Genomic DNA, 16359 nt, shown 5'->3' on the forward strand with positions numbered 1-16359 from the left:
GGGCAAGAATCTTGACAACATTCGTGTTTGTTCATATCATTTCCATCAGGTAGTTGAAAAATTAGACTAATATTTTAATTAATACTGCTCGTATGTATCTTTACCACCTATTAACTTAAGTTTGTCAAAATATTGCACACTTTCCTGCTTATTAAGTCCTTCTCTTTATGATTTAGCAGCTTCCACATGTTTTCCGTGGTTAGACAGCATATATTTGCAGAACAACATACTCAGTAGCTGCACCATGCAAATGCTGTTGTTTACATTTGAGTATCACCAATATGGCCACGCATCCAGGTAACTGACCAAACAGTGACGTAAGTGCAAACCTCTATACCTTTAGATTGTTAAATTAAAAACAATAATTATTAAGAAAGAAAAAATTTTAATTAGTCAGTAATTTTAATATAAATAATGAATTTTAAGTCATCTTGCGGCCCCTGTGGACGTTTGCTGAGGCTCCCAGGTTGAAAACCACTGGTGTAAACTATTTTTTTTTACATTGTGTATGCATGCAGATGCATCTTTTGCTGTTATGATGCATCTTGCTATTTGTCTTAAAAACAGCCCCTGTGCATTCTGTTGTGCTTTGTTCAGCTGTTCTAAAAAACAAAAATGCATCTTAAGTAAATTTCCTCTTAAGAAAGCATCTTTTGGACAGTAATTATACAGTGCTTCCATAGGACAAACTGTTCAATATTGACATTATGTTGTTTTGAACACCGAGTTGTAATATGAGCATGCAACTCTCGTCAGTAAATCAGGTTTAGATGCATGCTCGCATGTAACAGAGTAACACTAAAACAATAAATGAAAACCTCAGGCCTTCATATTCATAAGCCCATTGGGATTTGAGAATGTGACAGGTTTTGTCTATAAGTACCTGTGTGCGTCAATACAGTAAGTAAACAAGAAACATATGAGAGACTAATATATCCAGTTCACCAGAGCGGCGTCTATACAAAACTCCCTCCATATTTAATAAAGCCTGACATCTGCTTATGTTTCTGTGGCTCGTTTGCCTCCGTCTCTGTGGTGAGATTAAAATGATGAGAGACTCCTTAGAGATGGCTGCTAGCAACTGCCTGGATCAGCATCCGTGCTGAGAATACCACCACAGAGACAAAGAAGTCCACCGCACACAGCCGAAGACAGAACGACTGCTGCGAGATCCAGCCGCGCTCAAGTCCTGCTCTAAAGTTCTGTCATGTCACCTGCCTTCACTTTGTCATCCGTGAAGACTCGGATTCGCACAGGCTGCTGTGTGTTAAAGTGAGAATGAGAGCTCACCTCTTCACATTTACTGATGAGGCTGCAGAAGTTCTTTTGCGTTTGACAGCTGAGCCTTCACAGACACAAACCATTCATTCTACAAGGATTTACTGTCTGGCGAGGCAAACAGATTTTGATAGCGCAGATGGATGCGACCCAGAGGAACATTTGATTGCTTCTCGTCCACAGCTCCCAAGACATTCCAGTCATGTTTCATTTCAGTATCAACTTTATCTAGGATGTTTCAACTCAAACTTCTTTTGAGAACGTAAAGCAGATGCAAATGAGTCAACTGTTGACATCCAGTAAAAGTAAAATAAATGTATAAATTATTTTATATAAATAAATAAACAGAATTAATGAAAATATGTCCATACTGTATATGGGTCAATGAGTTGACGCCTACATTTTCTGTCCAATTGCATTTTTTCAGTTAAAAATAGGTTTAAATGCATTAAAAAGATGCCATATATAGAAAGTACCTCTCCCATGTATGGACCCACTTTAACTTTTCAAAAAAGATTAGATATTTGTAATTTGTCTGTTATTCAAAGTGTCAAAATATCATGTGGTGCGACCGTTCGGCCATTACTGTTGTTTTGGAAACATCTTTGAAATTACCCTAAATTTATTCTGATTAATTTTCTGCACTATTTGGCGTGATATCCAAAGTGTTTTGTAATCCTGTATAAAATTGCAAAGCATTTTTATTTATACTTCCATCATAATATACAAACAAACATTATCTGATGATTTCCATTTTATGAAATATCATGTGGTGCGACCATCAAGAAACTACCATTTTGGGACTTTTGTGTTGAAATCAATTTAAAGATATGACTTTTCATTATATACCAATTTGCCAATGACCCATGGAAGCATCAAGTAGGTTTTTAAGTCTTTTATAAATTTGAAAAAAAAAAAATAAGAAAGCACCTTTTGGACTGTAATTATATAGGGCTTCTACAGGACAGACTGTTCAATATTATTTGAACAGTCATATTGTTTTGAACACCCAGTTGTAATATGAGCATACAACTCTCATCAGTAAATCAGGTTTAGATGCATGCTCGCATGTAACAGAGTAACACTAAAACAATCAATTAAAACCTCAGGCCTTCACATTCATAAGCCCATTGGGATTTGAGAATGTGACAGGTTTTGTCTATAAGTACCTGTGTGCATCAATACAGTAAGTAAACACGATGTATGTGAGAGACTAATATATCCAGTTCACCAGAGCGGCGTCTATACAAAACTCCCTCCATATTTAATAAAGCCTGACATCTGCTTATGTTTTATGTTGAAATCCATTCAAAGATAGGACTTTGCATCTCACCAATTTGTCAAAGACCCATGGAAGCATCAAGCAGGTTTTTAACTAACCTTTTTAAAATAACCTTTTTAACGGCTGGCATGCAGTTACCACATTTGGATATCATGTGGTATGACCTGAAAAAACAATGAATACTAAGTTATTTCACAATTATTTATTTTTATTCTAAATTTCATAATAACCTTTTGTGGGAAGCCAGATTGTTTTGTTTAGGTGGCCAATTCTGTGCTTGTAAATTTTACCTGAATTTGAAATATCATGTGGTGCGACCAAATACCATGTGGTGCGACCACTGCTGAGTGTTTTCCATTTTAGATATATGTCCCAGATTGGCAATTTTTGTGCTTTTATATTCAATTAATGGTTTATATACATAAAATACTTTATTTTAGTATCATCTGAAACAGATTTTTATGCAATTTAGGTCATTTCAGACCATTTATGTTTAATCTCTGTACAATATGTGAGAAAAAAATGGACAGAATTAATTTAGAGCATATAATATTAGTTTGGTAATTATGCATTTATTAGCAATTTATTATTTATTAATAACTATTTTAATCTATTTTACCAGATTCCACTGCCAAGCAAAGTAAAATAAATGCTCGCCATAGGCAGCATGTTAATTATGATCCTGTAGTTAAGCATAAACTCCAACTCCATCGTAAATCGTCAGCCAGCAACCTCCCGCAACCTCTAAACTGACCCTTCGCAATGACCCGCCCCCCCCCCCTTAGTTACTGTTGCTATGACCGACAAAACATGGCACTTTTATGCCACACATCATCTTCTCATGCAGTAAAAAATACATCAAAGAGCAAAGAGGACACTGACAACGCGCCTACACACAAGAGCTGGTTACTTTTGGTATGAATAAAAGTCTACGTGTTCAAATTTTAAAAGAACTTCAAACAACAAATACTGTTTTGTGGTTCTTTAATATGTCCTGACAGATCACTGTAGCGCCTTCAAGTGGCAAAGGGTCAGCTGAGCAGCCAAGATTGGGCAAAGTTCAGAAATAACTGGGGCTATAGAAATACTTGCAGTTAATGCCATGTGCTGCACTTTTCACACATAAATAGATTTTTAATGATATAAGGCCTTTGTGTCTTTTGGAGCAACCACTCATCATGTGGTGCGACCAATAATAGGAATAACTGAATTAAAATAAAAATAAAATATCTTATTTCTGTGGTTGAAATATAAATCACTGCTACAGCATGTCTAAGTGAATTGTATTTTAAAAATATTTTTATCAGTTTTATGCAATTTACAGGAAAATAAGTCTGCTAACCACATTTAAGAAGGCAACTCTGAAATTATAAACAAAAATACGAGACCATTATGTACAAAAACCCCTAATAAATTGAAATACTTTATTCTAAACATTTTAATTACTGAGAACGTCTAAAGAAAATGTTAAACATGTTAAGGAAATGAATTCATTTCAATATAAATCATGATTGCACCACATGACATTTTTTTTAAGGCTATGGCCAATTCATCGAGATGAAAAAACACTTAAATCACTTAATTTTAAATTGTAATATGAATTTATGTGTACACAACATTCTTAATGTTTATACAATTACAAGAAATATTAATATTTTTTTGTATTTTTAAATCGGCCTGTCGAAAAACCTTACATGTCAATGACCCATGCACAAACACACACACAGAGACTATATAGTCAATCACACTGAACAAATAAAAAAAAAAAAAAGAAAATGCATGCTGTGAATCCTAAAGGATTAATAACATTAACAAAAGTAGCTTCAAAAAGTGCAATCATGAGGCTATGCGATATGCTTAATAGGAAAATTCTCAGAACTGAAATTATGGTTCTCCATTTAAGTACTCTCCAAATAATATTCTATTCACACAGTCTCCAGGGGTTTCTTATTACACTGACTTTTAGTCTGAACACTGTGAAATCTAAGGCCCCAGGTCCTCCACCTACTGCTCTTGAGCCATGGCTTTTATCGGGAGAGTTTTCTGTCAATGAAGAGCAGATCCTTGTTCTCCCGTGACCTTGCTGTAGTATCTGCTATCTGGAATTGTGATGGAGGGTGTATTTACACTCACCTTCACTGTACGAACACCACAGCACAAAAGCCCAGAGGAATTCACTGGCACTCTTCCACATGGAGGTCATCGAAGAAACGTGCTAAATCTTGCATGATTTCCCTCAGCCTACTTCATGCATACAGCCTTTCTTTCATAAATCATTATGCAGTGCAGGACTGGTGGGCAGGAACAATTAGTGACTCATTTAGTAAAATCCTAGCCCATAGGAAAGAAAAAAACATATATGAGATCTCTATAATATCTTGACTAGTCCTTCTATGCATCTGTTAGACCTCTGCTTAAGTATCTATCTTCTCAGATATTTCTCTCAGAAAAAATATGCAAAAATTCTACCTTTAGGGGTACAAGAGCTCGTCATTGGGGCAGTACTCATAAAAGGACACCTTTGTACCTTCTTTACCTCTGTAAAAGTACATATTACTACCTTAAGGCTACATATTACTTCTCTTAGGTTTTAATATGCACTCTTTAGGTTTAAAAAAGGTACAAGTGTGTCCTTTTGTGAGTACTGCCTCAATGACAAGATGCTGTACCCTCTTACAGTTACAAGATGTACAATTTTTAAATTTTTTTCTAACAGTGTAACAGAAAAATATCCCATATATATATATATATATATATAAGCCTGTTTCCAATGACTACTGCAGCATTTTATTTCACAAATTCAGATGTATTTTCTTAAAATTTTCATATTATATTAGAATTGATGAATTGTGAGAAACAAACTCATAATTGTGAGATGTAAACTCAGAATACCAAGTAGTAAATTCAAAATCGTGAGACATAATCCCAAAATTCCAAGTCATAAATTCGGAATTGCAAGAAATAAACTCTAAATTGTGAGATGTAAACTCAGAATTCTAAATCATAAACTGAATATTAGTATTGTGAGTATTATGAGAAATTAACTCAGAATTATGAGACAAAAGTTCAAAATTGCGAGACACAATCTCAGAATTCCAAGTCATTCTTTTGGAATTGTGAGAAATAAACTCAGAATTATGAGATGTAAACTCTGAATTCCAAGTCGTAAATTTAGAATTGTGAGAAATAAACTCAAAATTGTGAGATGTAAACTTACAATTCCAAGTCATAAACTCAGTATTGTGAGAAATAAACTCAGAATTACGAGACGTAAATTCAAAATTGTGAGACATAATCTCAGGATTCCAAGTTCCGAATTCAGAATAGTGAGAAATAGTGAGAAATAAACTCAAAATTGTAAGATGTAAACTCAGAATTCCAAGTCATAAATTTAGAATTTTAAGAAATAAACTCAGAATTCCAAATCATAAACACAGTATTGTGAGAAATTAACTCAGAATTATGAGATGTCTATTCAAAATTGTGAGATATGATCTCAGAATTCCAAGTCATTCTTTCAGAATTGTGAGAAATAAATTCTAAATTGCAAGAGGTAAACTCTAAATTCCAAGTCATAAACTCAGTATTGTGAGAAATAAAATCAGAATTGCGAGACATAAATTCAAAATTGCTAGACATAATCCCAGAATTCCAAGACATAAATTCGTAATTGCGAGAAATAAACTCAAAATTGTGAGACATAAACTTACGATTCCAAGTCATAAACTCAGTATTGTGAGAAATAAACTCAGAATTACGAGACGTAATTTTAAAATTGCGAGACATAATCTCAGGATTCCAAGTTATAAATTCAGAATTGTGAGAAATAAAATACAAATTTTGAGACGTAAACTCAGAATTCCAAGTCATAGATTTAGAATTTTGAGAACTAAACTCAAAATAGTGAAATGTAAACTCAGAATTCCAAATTATAAACTCAGTATTGTGAGAAATTAACTCAGAATTATGAGACGTCAATTCAAAATTTCAAGACATAATCTCAGAATTCCAAGTCATTCTTTTAGTATTGTGAGAAATAAACTCAAAATTGCGAGATGTAAATTCAAAATTGCAAGACATAATCTCAGGATTCCAAGTTCCGTATTCAGAATTGTGCGAAATAAACTCAAAACTGTGAGATGTAAACTCAGAATTCCGAGACAAAAACTATGAGAACAAAGAATAGAATTCAAAATATTTATTTATAAATTATTATTATTTTCTTCTTTTTTCAGGGGTTATATATTTTATAATCCAGACAGAGTTTATAAAATATATTTATTTACAATTCTAACTTATATCTCGAAAAAAAAAATCCTGAGAATTGCGAGAAGTATAAATGAAAAATTCAGAGAAATAAGTAACGTAATCAGTAAGTAAAGAAATAAAAACACTTAACATAAAACAAACATTTTAAATATTGAATTTGTTTACCTGCATGTCATGTGGCTATTAACAGACATCAGAGAACTATGAACTTGTGTATGTGTTATTTAAATATTAATTTAAAATCTCAGGGTGTTTTCAAGTAAACATTTTAGTTCAAAAGGGTTTTGATGACAAGACATATTGCGAATTCCTGATCTAAGCTAATAATGCCATCCATATTCATCATACAGCTCTATTTTCTCACTGTCTCATGTCTCATTGATAACGCAAACAGGAGGCAGATGAAATCAAGCTTGAGTTTAGACCAGAAGCAGAATGAGGCCTCACTCTTTTACGATTCTGTTATAGCTCAATAAAATCCCACAGTAATTTGATTTCTTACAAAATGGAGAGAAAACCATACAATCACATTCAGGGGTGTGATTTATTAGTGCAAATTTAGATCCAGTCTAATCAAAGAGTGCAGAGTTTGTTCTGCTACCTGCTGTCTGCGGTCCAAATCTAATACAGCCCACAGCAGGCTGCCCGCCTGTCTAAAGGCTTTTGCGAGTCTGGCCGTATTGAATGAAAGACGTCAATTTTTACATTCACTTCCTATTAATACAAGCTCAGGACTTGGAAACCTTTCTCACAGTGCAAATCATCATAATGTATTTCTACAGAACACTTACTGGCACAACATAGAGGAACTTCAGGAAAAATTTGTTGGATTTGTGCACACTGCATACAAATAGAATCTTTAGAACGTAATCATTTTATATAACGTCAAGTTAAAAACACTACAACATTTATATTCTATTCTATTTATAAAGTGCTTTCCCACAACTACCGGCTGATCCAAAGTGCTGTAGAATACAACTAAAATAAAACAAATAACAATACAGCTGACATGGCTAGATAAAAGCTACTAACAAAACAGCTTTAAAAGCAGGTATTTAAAAATTGGCAAAGAGGGCGCAGCTCTAATAGAAGCTGGTAATTTGTTCTGTAGACTGGGACCGGCAACAACAAAGGCTTGATCACCTCTACAATGGAACCACGATCTAGGAACACAGAGGAGGCCAAGATTAATGGATCTTAGTGACCTATTTGGTTTATGAATAGAGATTGCCTCCAGAAAGATATGCTGGTGCAAAATGCATGATTGTTTTAATCTATTGCATGTAAATACAATGCAGACTTTCCCTCATAAATGCATCTGATTGTGGTTTGAAGAATGTGAAACTAACATAAATCAATAACGAATCTCTGCGATTTCAAGTTAATATTTCAATAGTTTAAACACTCATGTTAATTGCATGTTAATTGTTTTCATAAATGAGTACACCCCCTCTAAAACTAAAACCTAACCCTAACGCTAACAAATGTACCAGTTACGCTTTACTTAGAAGACATATTAGGGTTCTTTGGAGATATATTGTTCCAACAAGCCAGCTTGATCAATTACTAAAGAAGAATGTTAAAATTATTTAGGAAAACAAGATTTTCTTATCAAAGTAATAAAATATTGTGTTGCAAAAATGAGTACACCCTCCTGAAAGTTACTAAATAAGGCCATTTTTTCTTAACAGGTATGTATATTGAACCAAAACTTTTAAGACAAGTAATTTCCTGACCATTAAAAGTGTTATATAGCCTACTGAATCATACTCAGACTTAATACTGGCAACAATGGAGCCACTTAAGAGAAAACTGCCAGGAGATTTATTTCTTAGCATAAAAGAGGACAATGGTACAAGAGGAATACCGAATTGTCGTTTTAAGTGTGAAAATATTGCAGACGTACCACTGACATTCAAAAACAATGGATTTGTGAAGTCTCCTGAAATAATCAGGTCTTCACTTTAAGTTTTCATTTAGTGATGAGTGAGTTTTTGCTAGAAAGAGAGGAGAAAAATACCATGTAAGAGTATGACACAGCTTCCAGAAGTGACATGCATGGTTGTTGTCACCACTAGAATTACCTACTGTAGCCAAAGCACAATAAATTCATTTAACCTCTTCCAAGGCCCATATTTACAAAATAATGGGAATACTCTTGTCTCAAGAGACCAAGTCAATCATTTCGGATCCAAAAGCATGCAAGATGTTCTGGTGTTGTTAGAGGAGGAGTACAATGACAAATGCCTGGTTTCCACAGTGACTTTTAGTGGTAGTAAACTCTTATATAGGGATGTATGAGTGCTGAAGGTGTGAGGAAGTTGTGCTTTATCAATGCTGTCATGAATTCACACACCACTGTGTGATGTAATACAAAAAAAACCACAAGATATTCATAATCCCAAGGTGAAAATCCTTCAGTGGACATGCATTTCACTCAATCTTAATGCTCTTGAGCAGCTGTGGGTGATTCTGTAAAGACGAGCTGAGCAAAACTACCCATTAAAGACCAGGGCATTTAAGGAGGTCATCCTCCAGGAGTTAAACAGGACAATGTGACATTTTGTCATGAACTTGTACACTCAGTGCCAAGAAGGGTCAGAGCAGTATACTTAAAAGTTTGGAGGACATTCTAAGTACCAGAATATTATACATTTGCGGAATTAAATCTATTGTGTAGTCATTTCTGCAATCCTTCATTTAAACAAAATTGGCTAATTTACTTATTTTAAAGAAAATATTGGCATATATATTTGAATTTGCCATTATTCCATGAATTATATTAGAGATTATTAAGAAAATACATCTTTTATATTTATTGAAAAAGGGGATGTGCTCATTTATGCTGTGCACTGTAAATAAAATATTTAATTTTCATATATTTTTAGTGCTTTATTGTTATTATTTTAATAATACTTTTTTTCTGTTTAAATTAAATATTGGCCCAAACCCCCTACAATTCCCTCAGACACCTGAACCCCAGTTCAGACTACAAAAAACCCTAAACAGATCTGAATCAAATATGCCAGAAAATCTGATTTTTGCTGCCTGTCTGAACAAATCTTGCCTCATACGGCTGTCCACACAATGTGTCAAAAGTGAGACGTCAAAGCAGGTTTTGCCTACATTGTGAGGAATAAATGTCAGCAAGGAGAGTAAAACCTGAAATCACCAGCCGACAGGCTTCATGAGAAACACAGCTTAATAGATGTACTAAACAATGTCTCGATGCAAAATTATATTTGTGTGAGAATTTGCGGATAGAAAATATCTTAATACTCAGAATAAAATCAAGAACTGGGTGTATATGAGAGAATCCAGTGCACTTCATTTCGATAATCCATTTGGCAACAGAGAGACTAATTCAGCCGAGATGCAGTGACCGTATATGTGCGATGAAATCTGTTTCTCAGTGTCGACTTTAAGGACACGAGCAGATGACAAATGACTCCTCTTTCAGCCTTAGTTTCTTTCTCTTTCACACACTCAACTTCTCTCATTTCCCGGCTCTTTCCCCCTTATATGTCCACTTACAACGAAGCCAAAAAGTCTGCAAATCTGACCTTTAGTTTCTAATATACTGCAAACCTGATGATTTCAAACAAGGTTACTAGTCAAATGTAAGTAGATGAGCGTCACTGATCATGTGACTCTTTGTACAGATGATCAGATGAAGTTTAAGAGGCTTTTTGGATCAACATTTCTTTGGAGAACACAAGCATCATGATTTTATTGATGTAGCTCCAGTGCTGCTGTTATTACAGGAAACAACCTATTAAGGTAATCTGAAATTCATGTTCATTCTATTAAATTAAAAAAAATGGGAAGCAGAAGCATTTTTATTGGCTCTCAGACTTTTGGACCGCAATATTTTTCTCAACCTGTACAGAACCTTTCATTTTCTCTGCTATTTTAAGATGAACTTGTGACACGAGCATCTCTGTGTTTTTTAATGCTTCTGCTGCAGAACATTTTGCACAAATGCTGTTCAAAATATTTATGTACAGACTTGCTAATGTCGCTGAAGGACACATAAGTGTCACTTCATTATCAGGGACCTTGCTGCACTGCTGTGGAAGACTATTAGTGAGAAATTACTCCAACACATCAAAACACAAAAACATCCAAACATGCACAGGTAAATTTGCACATATTTTACTCGTATGAAGATATATATTTCCTGTTGCACATACTAGGACTGGGTAATATACTGTAAAATTCACAATATATTTGCTATAATTTAGTTGACTATATAAAAAAAATAAGGCAACACTGAATATCACTTTTAATGTGCTTCCTTTAATTCCATTATGGTGTTTTAATGGTGTTTTAATAGTATCTCTGCTCTAAAATGAGAGCAAAAACATTATATGAACTGGAAAATTTGATTCATTCCCATGAATCACTTCAAACTGTCCTCTTAGATGAATCAACTGAATCACAAAACTGTTCAGTCTCACTCAAAAACTGTTGATGAATGTCTATAAGTGGCATTTTTCATGCATTAAAATATTTTGGTATAAATAAATATAGATAAAACTGCTATTTATTACTATGTGTTGTTATATCGGTTCACTTTAAACAGTGCACTGCAAAAATAAAATACAATAAAATAAAATAATAATTTTCTTATTGGTGTTTTAATAGCATCTCTGTTCTAAAACGAGAGCAAAAACATTATATGAACTGTCAAATTTGATTCGTTCCCATGAATCACTTCAAACTATCCTTTTACATGAATCAATTGAATCACAAAACTGTTCAGTCTCACTCAGAAACTTGATGGATGTCTATAAGTGGCATTTTTCATGCATTAAAATATTTTAGTATAAATAAATATAGATAAAACAGTTTTTTCTGTTGTTATATTGTTCATTTTAAACAGTGTACTGCAAAATAAAATGAAATAAATTAATAAATAAAAATAAAACAAATAAAATACAGTAATAATTTTCTTAATGGTGTATAAATAAATGGTGTAAAAATAAATAAATAAAATAACAAAATAAAATAATAAATAAAAATAAAACAAATAAAATAAATAAAATAAAATAAAATAAAATAAAATAAAATAAAATAAAATAAAATAAAATAAAGATCAAGACTTAACCCCTCAGTTTCACAGATAAGGCTTAAGTCTGAGCTGTTTAAACTGAAGTAAACTTGCACTGACTGATTTTAAAATAAATCAGTGGCTTTGTTTTGTCTCATGCACACCAGTAATAACTTAAATCTCCTAATTGAACTATGGTCTAATTCTGGAAACCAGTCTGTGAAACCAGGCCAATATCAAATGTTATATTACCAGGAGAATGTTAGGATATTTGTAAAAGAAAACATAACACAAATCCTAAGTAAGCGAATCATTTTTTGCAGTGTGTTGCCTTGATTATTTGACTTTATTTCTATGAACCTCCCACAGCCTCTAAGTTGAGTATGAGTGGTCGAACAATCTTCACAGCAGTTTCTTGTTGCTTTTGATTGATAAAGAGTGTTTCCTGAGCAGATGGCCAAACCAACTGCACCAAGGCCTGGGGTAGAGAGCCGCGCTTCTGCATTTGGGGCATCTTACAAGACAAAACCCTGGAGGAAACAAGCACTCTCTCTTTCTCTCTGTCACACGCATGCAGAGCACATGCAAGAGGAGGTGACAGAGAGCTGCACACGAGGACACTGAAGGTCTATCCTCACTCAACAATAGCTTACTGTGAGTGGGAGGAGTGTGTGTTTCAGACAGATGCTTCTGCAGACAACACAGTGTGAACGGTGCATAGCGTATAAACTGAGGTTATACTGAGACAAGAGGAGACCGGATGAGCAGAATCAACACTGAACTGACTTGAGCTGAATAATGACACAACTGTCTTGTTAGAGCTGCTTTACAGCAGAATTTGGTTTTCTCACATGTGAGGTTTGCTTTAGTGATTCTGTAACTTTCCTGTTTAAGGGTTCATGAAACCCCAGACTACTGTTTGTGTTGCACATCATAGATGATAATGTTAGCATTGGATAATTTTAACTGTTGAAGAAAACTGGTTAATTTTTGCCACTATTTTAATCTTCCGGGTTTCTCCAGTGTGTTGACGTCACAATTTGTGACGTGGCAACAGACTATAGAGACAGAGTGCATTTAGGCCACGCCCACACTGGGAGGAAAACAATACGACGCTCGTCATTGACTTTGCATTGCGGGAAGCTGCCTCCTTGTCATTTCTGATTTATAACAAAAAACAGAATAATGTCGAAAAGCTGCTATGTGACAAGGTGTATAGTAAACAAGCTAAAAAACCCAGAACTGATGATTTTTTTTTCTGTCGCGATTGAGTTTTCTCCAGCGAGCGTAGTTCTTAGCGTAATATGCCACGATGAGCTTTTGTCCTTATACGCTTGTTTTTTTGTTTTTTTTTTGGGTTGACAGCTTATAAAAATGTTGTTCTGGGTTTTTTTAGCTTGTTTACTGTACACCTTGTCACATAGCAGCTTTTAGACATTGTGGTAAGTCAGAAACAGAGGGACACGCGTCATAATCTGAAAACAATCCAATGCTCTCCATTGACTTTGCATTGCGGGAAGCTGCCTCCTTGTCTTTTCTGACTTATAACAAAAAACAGAACAATGTCTAAAAGCTGCTATGTGACAAAGTGTACAGTAAACAAGCTAAAAAACCCCAGAACTACGTTTTTATAAGCTGTCAACCTCAAAAAATTGGCGTTTAAGGACACAAATAGTTGTAGATGTTAGGGTACTGTATTTCACGTTGACCCATTCAGTTGGATAATTTCTCCAGCAAAAGAAAGCTAAGGAAAAGGAGCACTGACATAGACCAACAAAATTTAGTTTCTCAATCTATCTCTTTATCTCAGGTTTACATAGGGTGGTGAAATAATCCTTTGAAATGGTTAAAAATAATGATTGTTTCCTGTCGCAATAAAGTTTCCCTCCAGTGGGCGTAGTTCTTAGTGTAATATGCCACAATGAGCTTTTGTCCTTAAACGCTCGTTTTTTTGGGTCGACAGTTTATAAAAATGTAGTTCTGGGTTATTTAGCTTGTTTACTGTACACCTTGTCACATAGCAGCTTTTAGACATTGTTCTGCTTTTTGTTATAAATCAGAAACAGAGGGACACGCGTCATAATCAGAAAACAATCCAACGCTCTCCATTGACTTTGCATTGCGGGAAGCTGCCTCCTTGTCTTTTCTGACTTATAACAAGTCAGAACAGACATAACAAGAAAAACTGCAAACACTATTGAAACACCAACACGATTCTATTCCTAAATTACAATGATAAATAAATTAAAAAGATAAACTTCAAATAAAGATTTATCGATTACATTGTTACACCAGTAGGTGGAGAAAAGGGGTTGTTAAAATGTCTTAAATCATTCAAGAGATTCGTTCACAAATGCTGATTCATCCAGTAATGAAACAAGTACATTCTGAGTGAGTCATTGAATCATTCACTCATAAATGACAAGTGATTTTATTTAGTTGTCTAATTTTTTTCTTCAGAATCTTGAGAGCAAAACAAACTCAGTTTAGAACTCTGGGAATAGAAAAGAATCGGAATTGGAATTGATAACATTCAAACGATTTCCAACCCTAGTCACACAGGTTAGTGAAATGAATCAGTTAGTGATTCGTTCTGAATCATTTGAAGAGTTCACTTGCAGCCTGAATAGACTGGAGCAGTTTTGCTCAGCAATCTTAAGGGGGTATATCACAGCTTCTTTTTATTTTTACATTAAAGTTAACTTTTAAAATAAATATGAAATTTTAAATAGTCAGAAAGTCACTGATCCAAAAAAAAATTACAGCAAAAGTAGAAGTGAAAGTAAAAAAATGAAAAGTAAAAAGTCTGGTCTCACTTTTTTTAAAGTAAATAATATTTTTATTTAGCAGGAATGCAAGTGATCAAAAGTGATAGTAGAATGTTACAATGTTACAAAAATTCCAAATTTAAAGCAAATATTCCATAATAAATATTAAATATTCCAAATAAATGCAGTTCTTTCTATTAATCCTGACAAAAATATATTACAGTTCCCACAAAAATGTGCACATCTTTAAGCAAGTTATGTATTCACTCCATTTACAGAGTATCTAATTTTCTTCAGAAAGATAGTTTTAAGCTTAGCTAATATTTTTGCCAAACATGAGAGAAGAGAAAATAGGAGGAGATGAGAGAAGATGAGGCGAAATGAGACTAGACAAGATGAGAGAAGAGGACACGACTAGAGAAGAGGACGGGATGAGAGGAGAGGAGAAAAAAGAAATGACCAAATTACCCTGGGAATTATCATCTGACACCATGGAGAGAGAGAGAGATGAAGAGAGACAGCAGTAGAAGATCAGTGAACAGCTCTGCCATGATCTGCAGCAGATCCATTCATCCTCCCTTCTGAAGAAACACCCCACATTCAACCTGCTACAACAAAATCAATGTTTCACCTTATTGTTGGCTTAAAACTGTGATTTATGCACAGGAGAGAGAGGAGACCAGAGCTCTGGTGTCAACTCACATTCAAATGCAGACAAAAGAGCCAAAAACTGCAATCTGACATGAGTACAGGCAGAGAAAACAGCATCTCCATATCCGTAAGACTCAAACGTGTGCGGCATGAAATCTCAGACGGCTCGCGCAGATGCCACACCACAGCCTGAGGAGGAACCGACACAATCATTCAGTGACCTTTTCTGTGCAATTTCAAAGCAACTTCAATTTGTCAAACAACCATAAATTGGCACGGATCTGTGACTTCAGCTTGTGTTGAAGAAACATGTTATGTTCTCCTTGAGAAATGCATCCGCTGCACCTGTGCACGCGAACCAAATGAACCCAGCATCATTTAGCCTATAGGTTTCATCAGCAACTTTCTCCAGCTGTCCGCAATACAGCAAAACAAGCATATATTACCTATGAAATAATCTAATATGCTGCATTTATTTGACTATAAATACAGTATTAACGGCAATATTGTGAAATATTATTGCGATTTAAAATGACCATTTTCTATTTGAATATATTGTAAAATGTAATTTATTCCTGTGATGCAAAGCTGAATTTTCTGCATCATTTCTTCAGACTTCAATGTCACATGATCCTTTAGAAAGCATTCTTATATGCTGATTTGCTACTCAAGAAACATTTCTTCTTATTATCAGTGTTAAAGGAGAAGTTCACTTCCAAAATAAAGATTCACATATAATGTACTCACCCCCTCATCCAAGATGTTCATGCCTTTCTTTCTTCAGTCGTAAAGAAATTATGTTTTTTGAGGAAAAGATTTCAGCGTTTTTCTCCATACAGTGGACTTATATGGTGCCCCAAGTTTGATCTTCCAAAATGCAGTTTAAATGCGGCTTCAAACGATCCCAAATGCGGTTGTAAAACGATCCCAGCAGAGAAAGAAGGGTCTTATCTAGCGAAATGATTGGTTATTTTCATAAAAATAATACAATTTATATACTTTTTAATGTCAAATGCTCATCTTGTCTAGTTCTGCCTGAACTCTATTTTTTTTTTTTC

The 16359-nt window shown here is 34.4% G+C and overlaps 1 protein-coding gene across 20 annotated transcripts in view; it reads right to left on the bottom strand.

The window, feature by feature from the left end:
- b3galt1b (UDP-Gal:betaGlcNAc beta 1,3-galactosyltransferase, polypeptide 1b) overlaps positions 1-16359 on the bottom strand; it is a 211668-nt gene that overhangs the window by 66675 nt on the left and 128634 nt on the right. The window contains exon 4 of one of the 20 annotated variants that reach the window (XM_051119801.1): positions 4694-4891. The exons of the other annotated variants lie outside the window; for them this stretch is intronic. The gene's annotated coding sequence lies outside the window, so the exon portion shown is untranslated. The remainder of the gene's footprint in view (positions 1-4693; positions 4892-16359) is intronic. 20 annotated transcript variants of the gene reach the window in all.

The sequence above is a fragment of the Labeo rohita genome, chromosome 9, assembly GCF_022985175.1.
Source record: "Labeo rohita strain BAU-BD-2019 chromosome 9, IGBB_LRoh.1.0, whole genome shotgun sequence".
In the NCBI taxonomy this organism is placed as follows: Eukaryota; Metazoa; Chordata; class Actinopteri; order Cypriniformes; family Cyprinidae; genus Labeo; species Labeo rohita.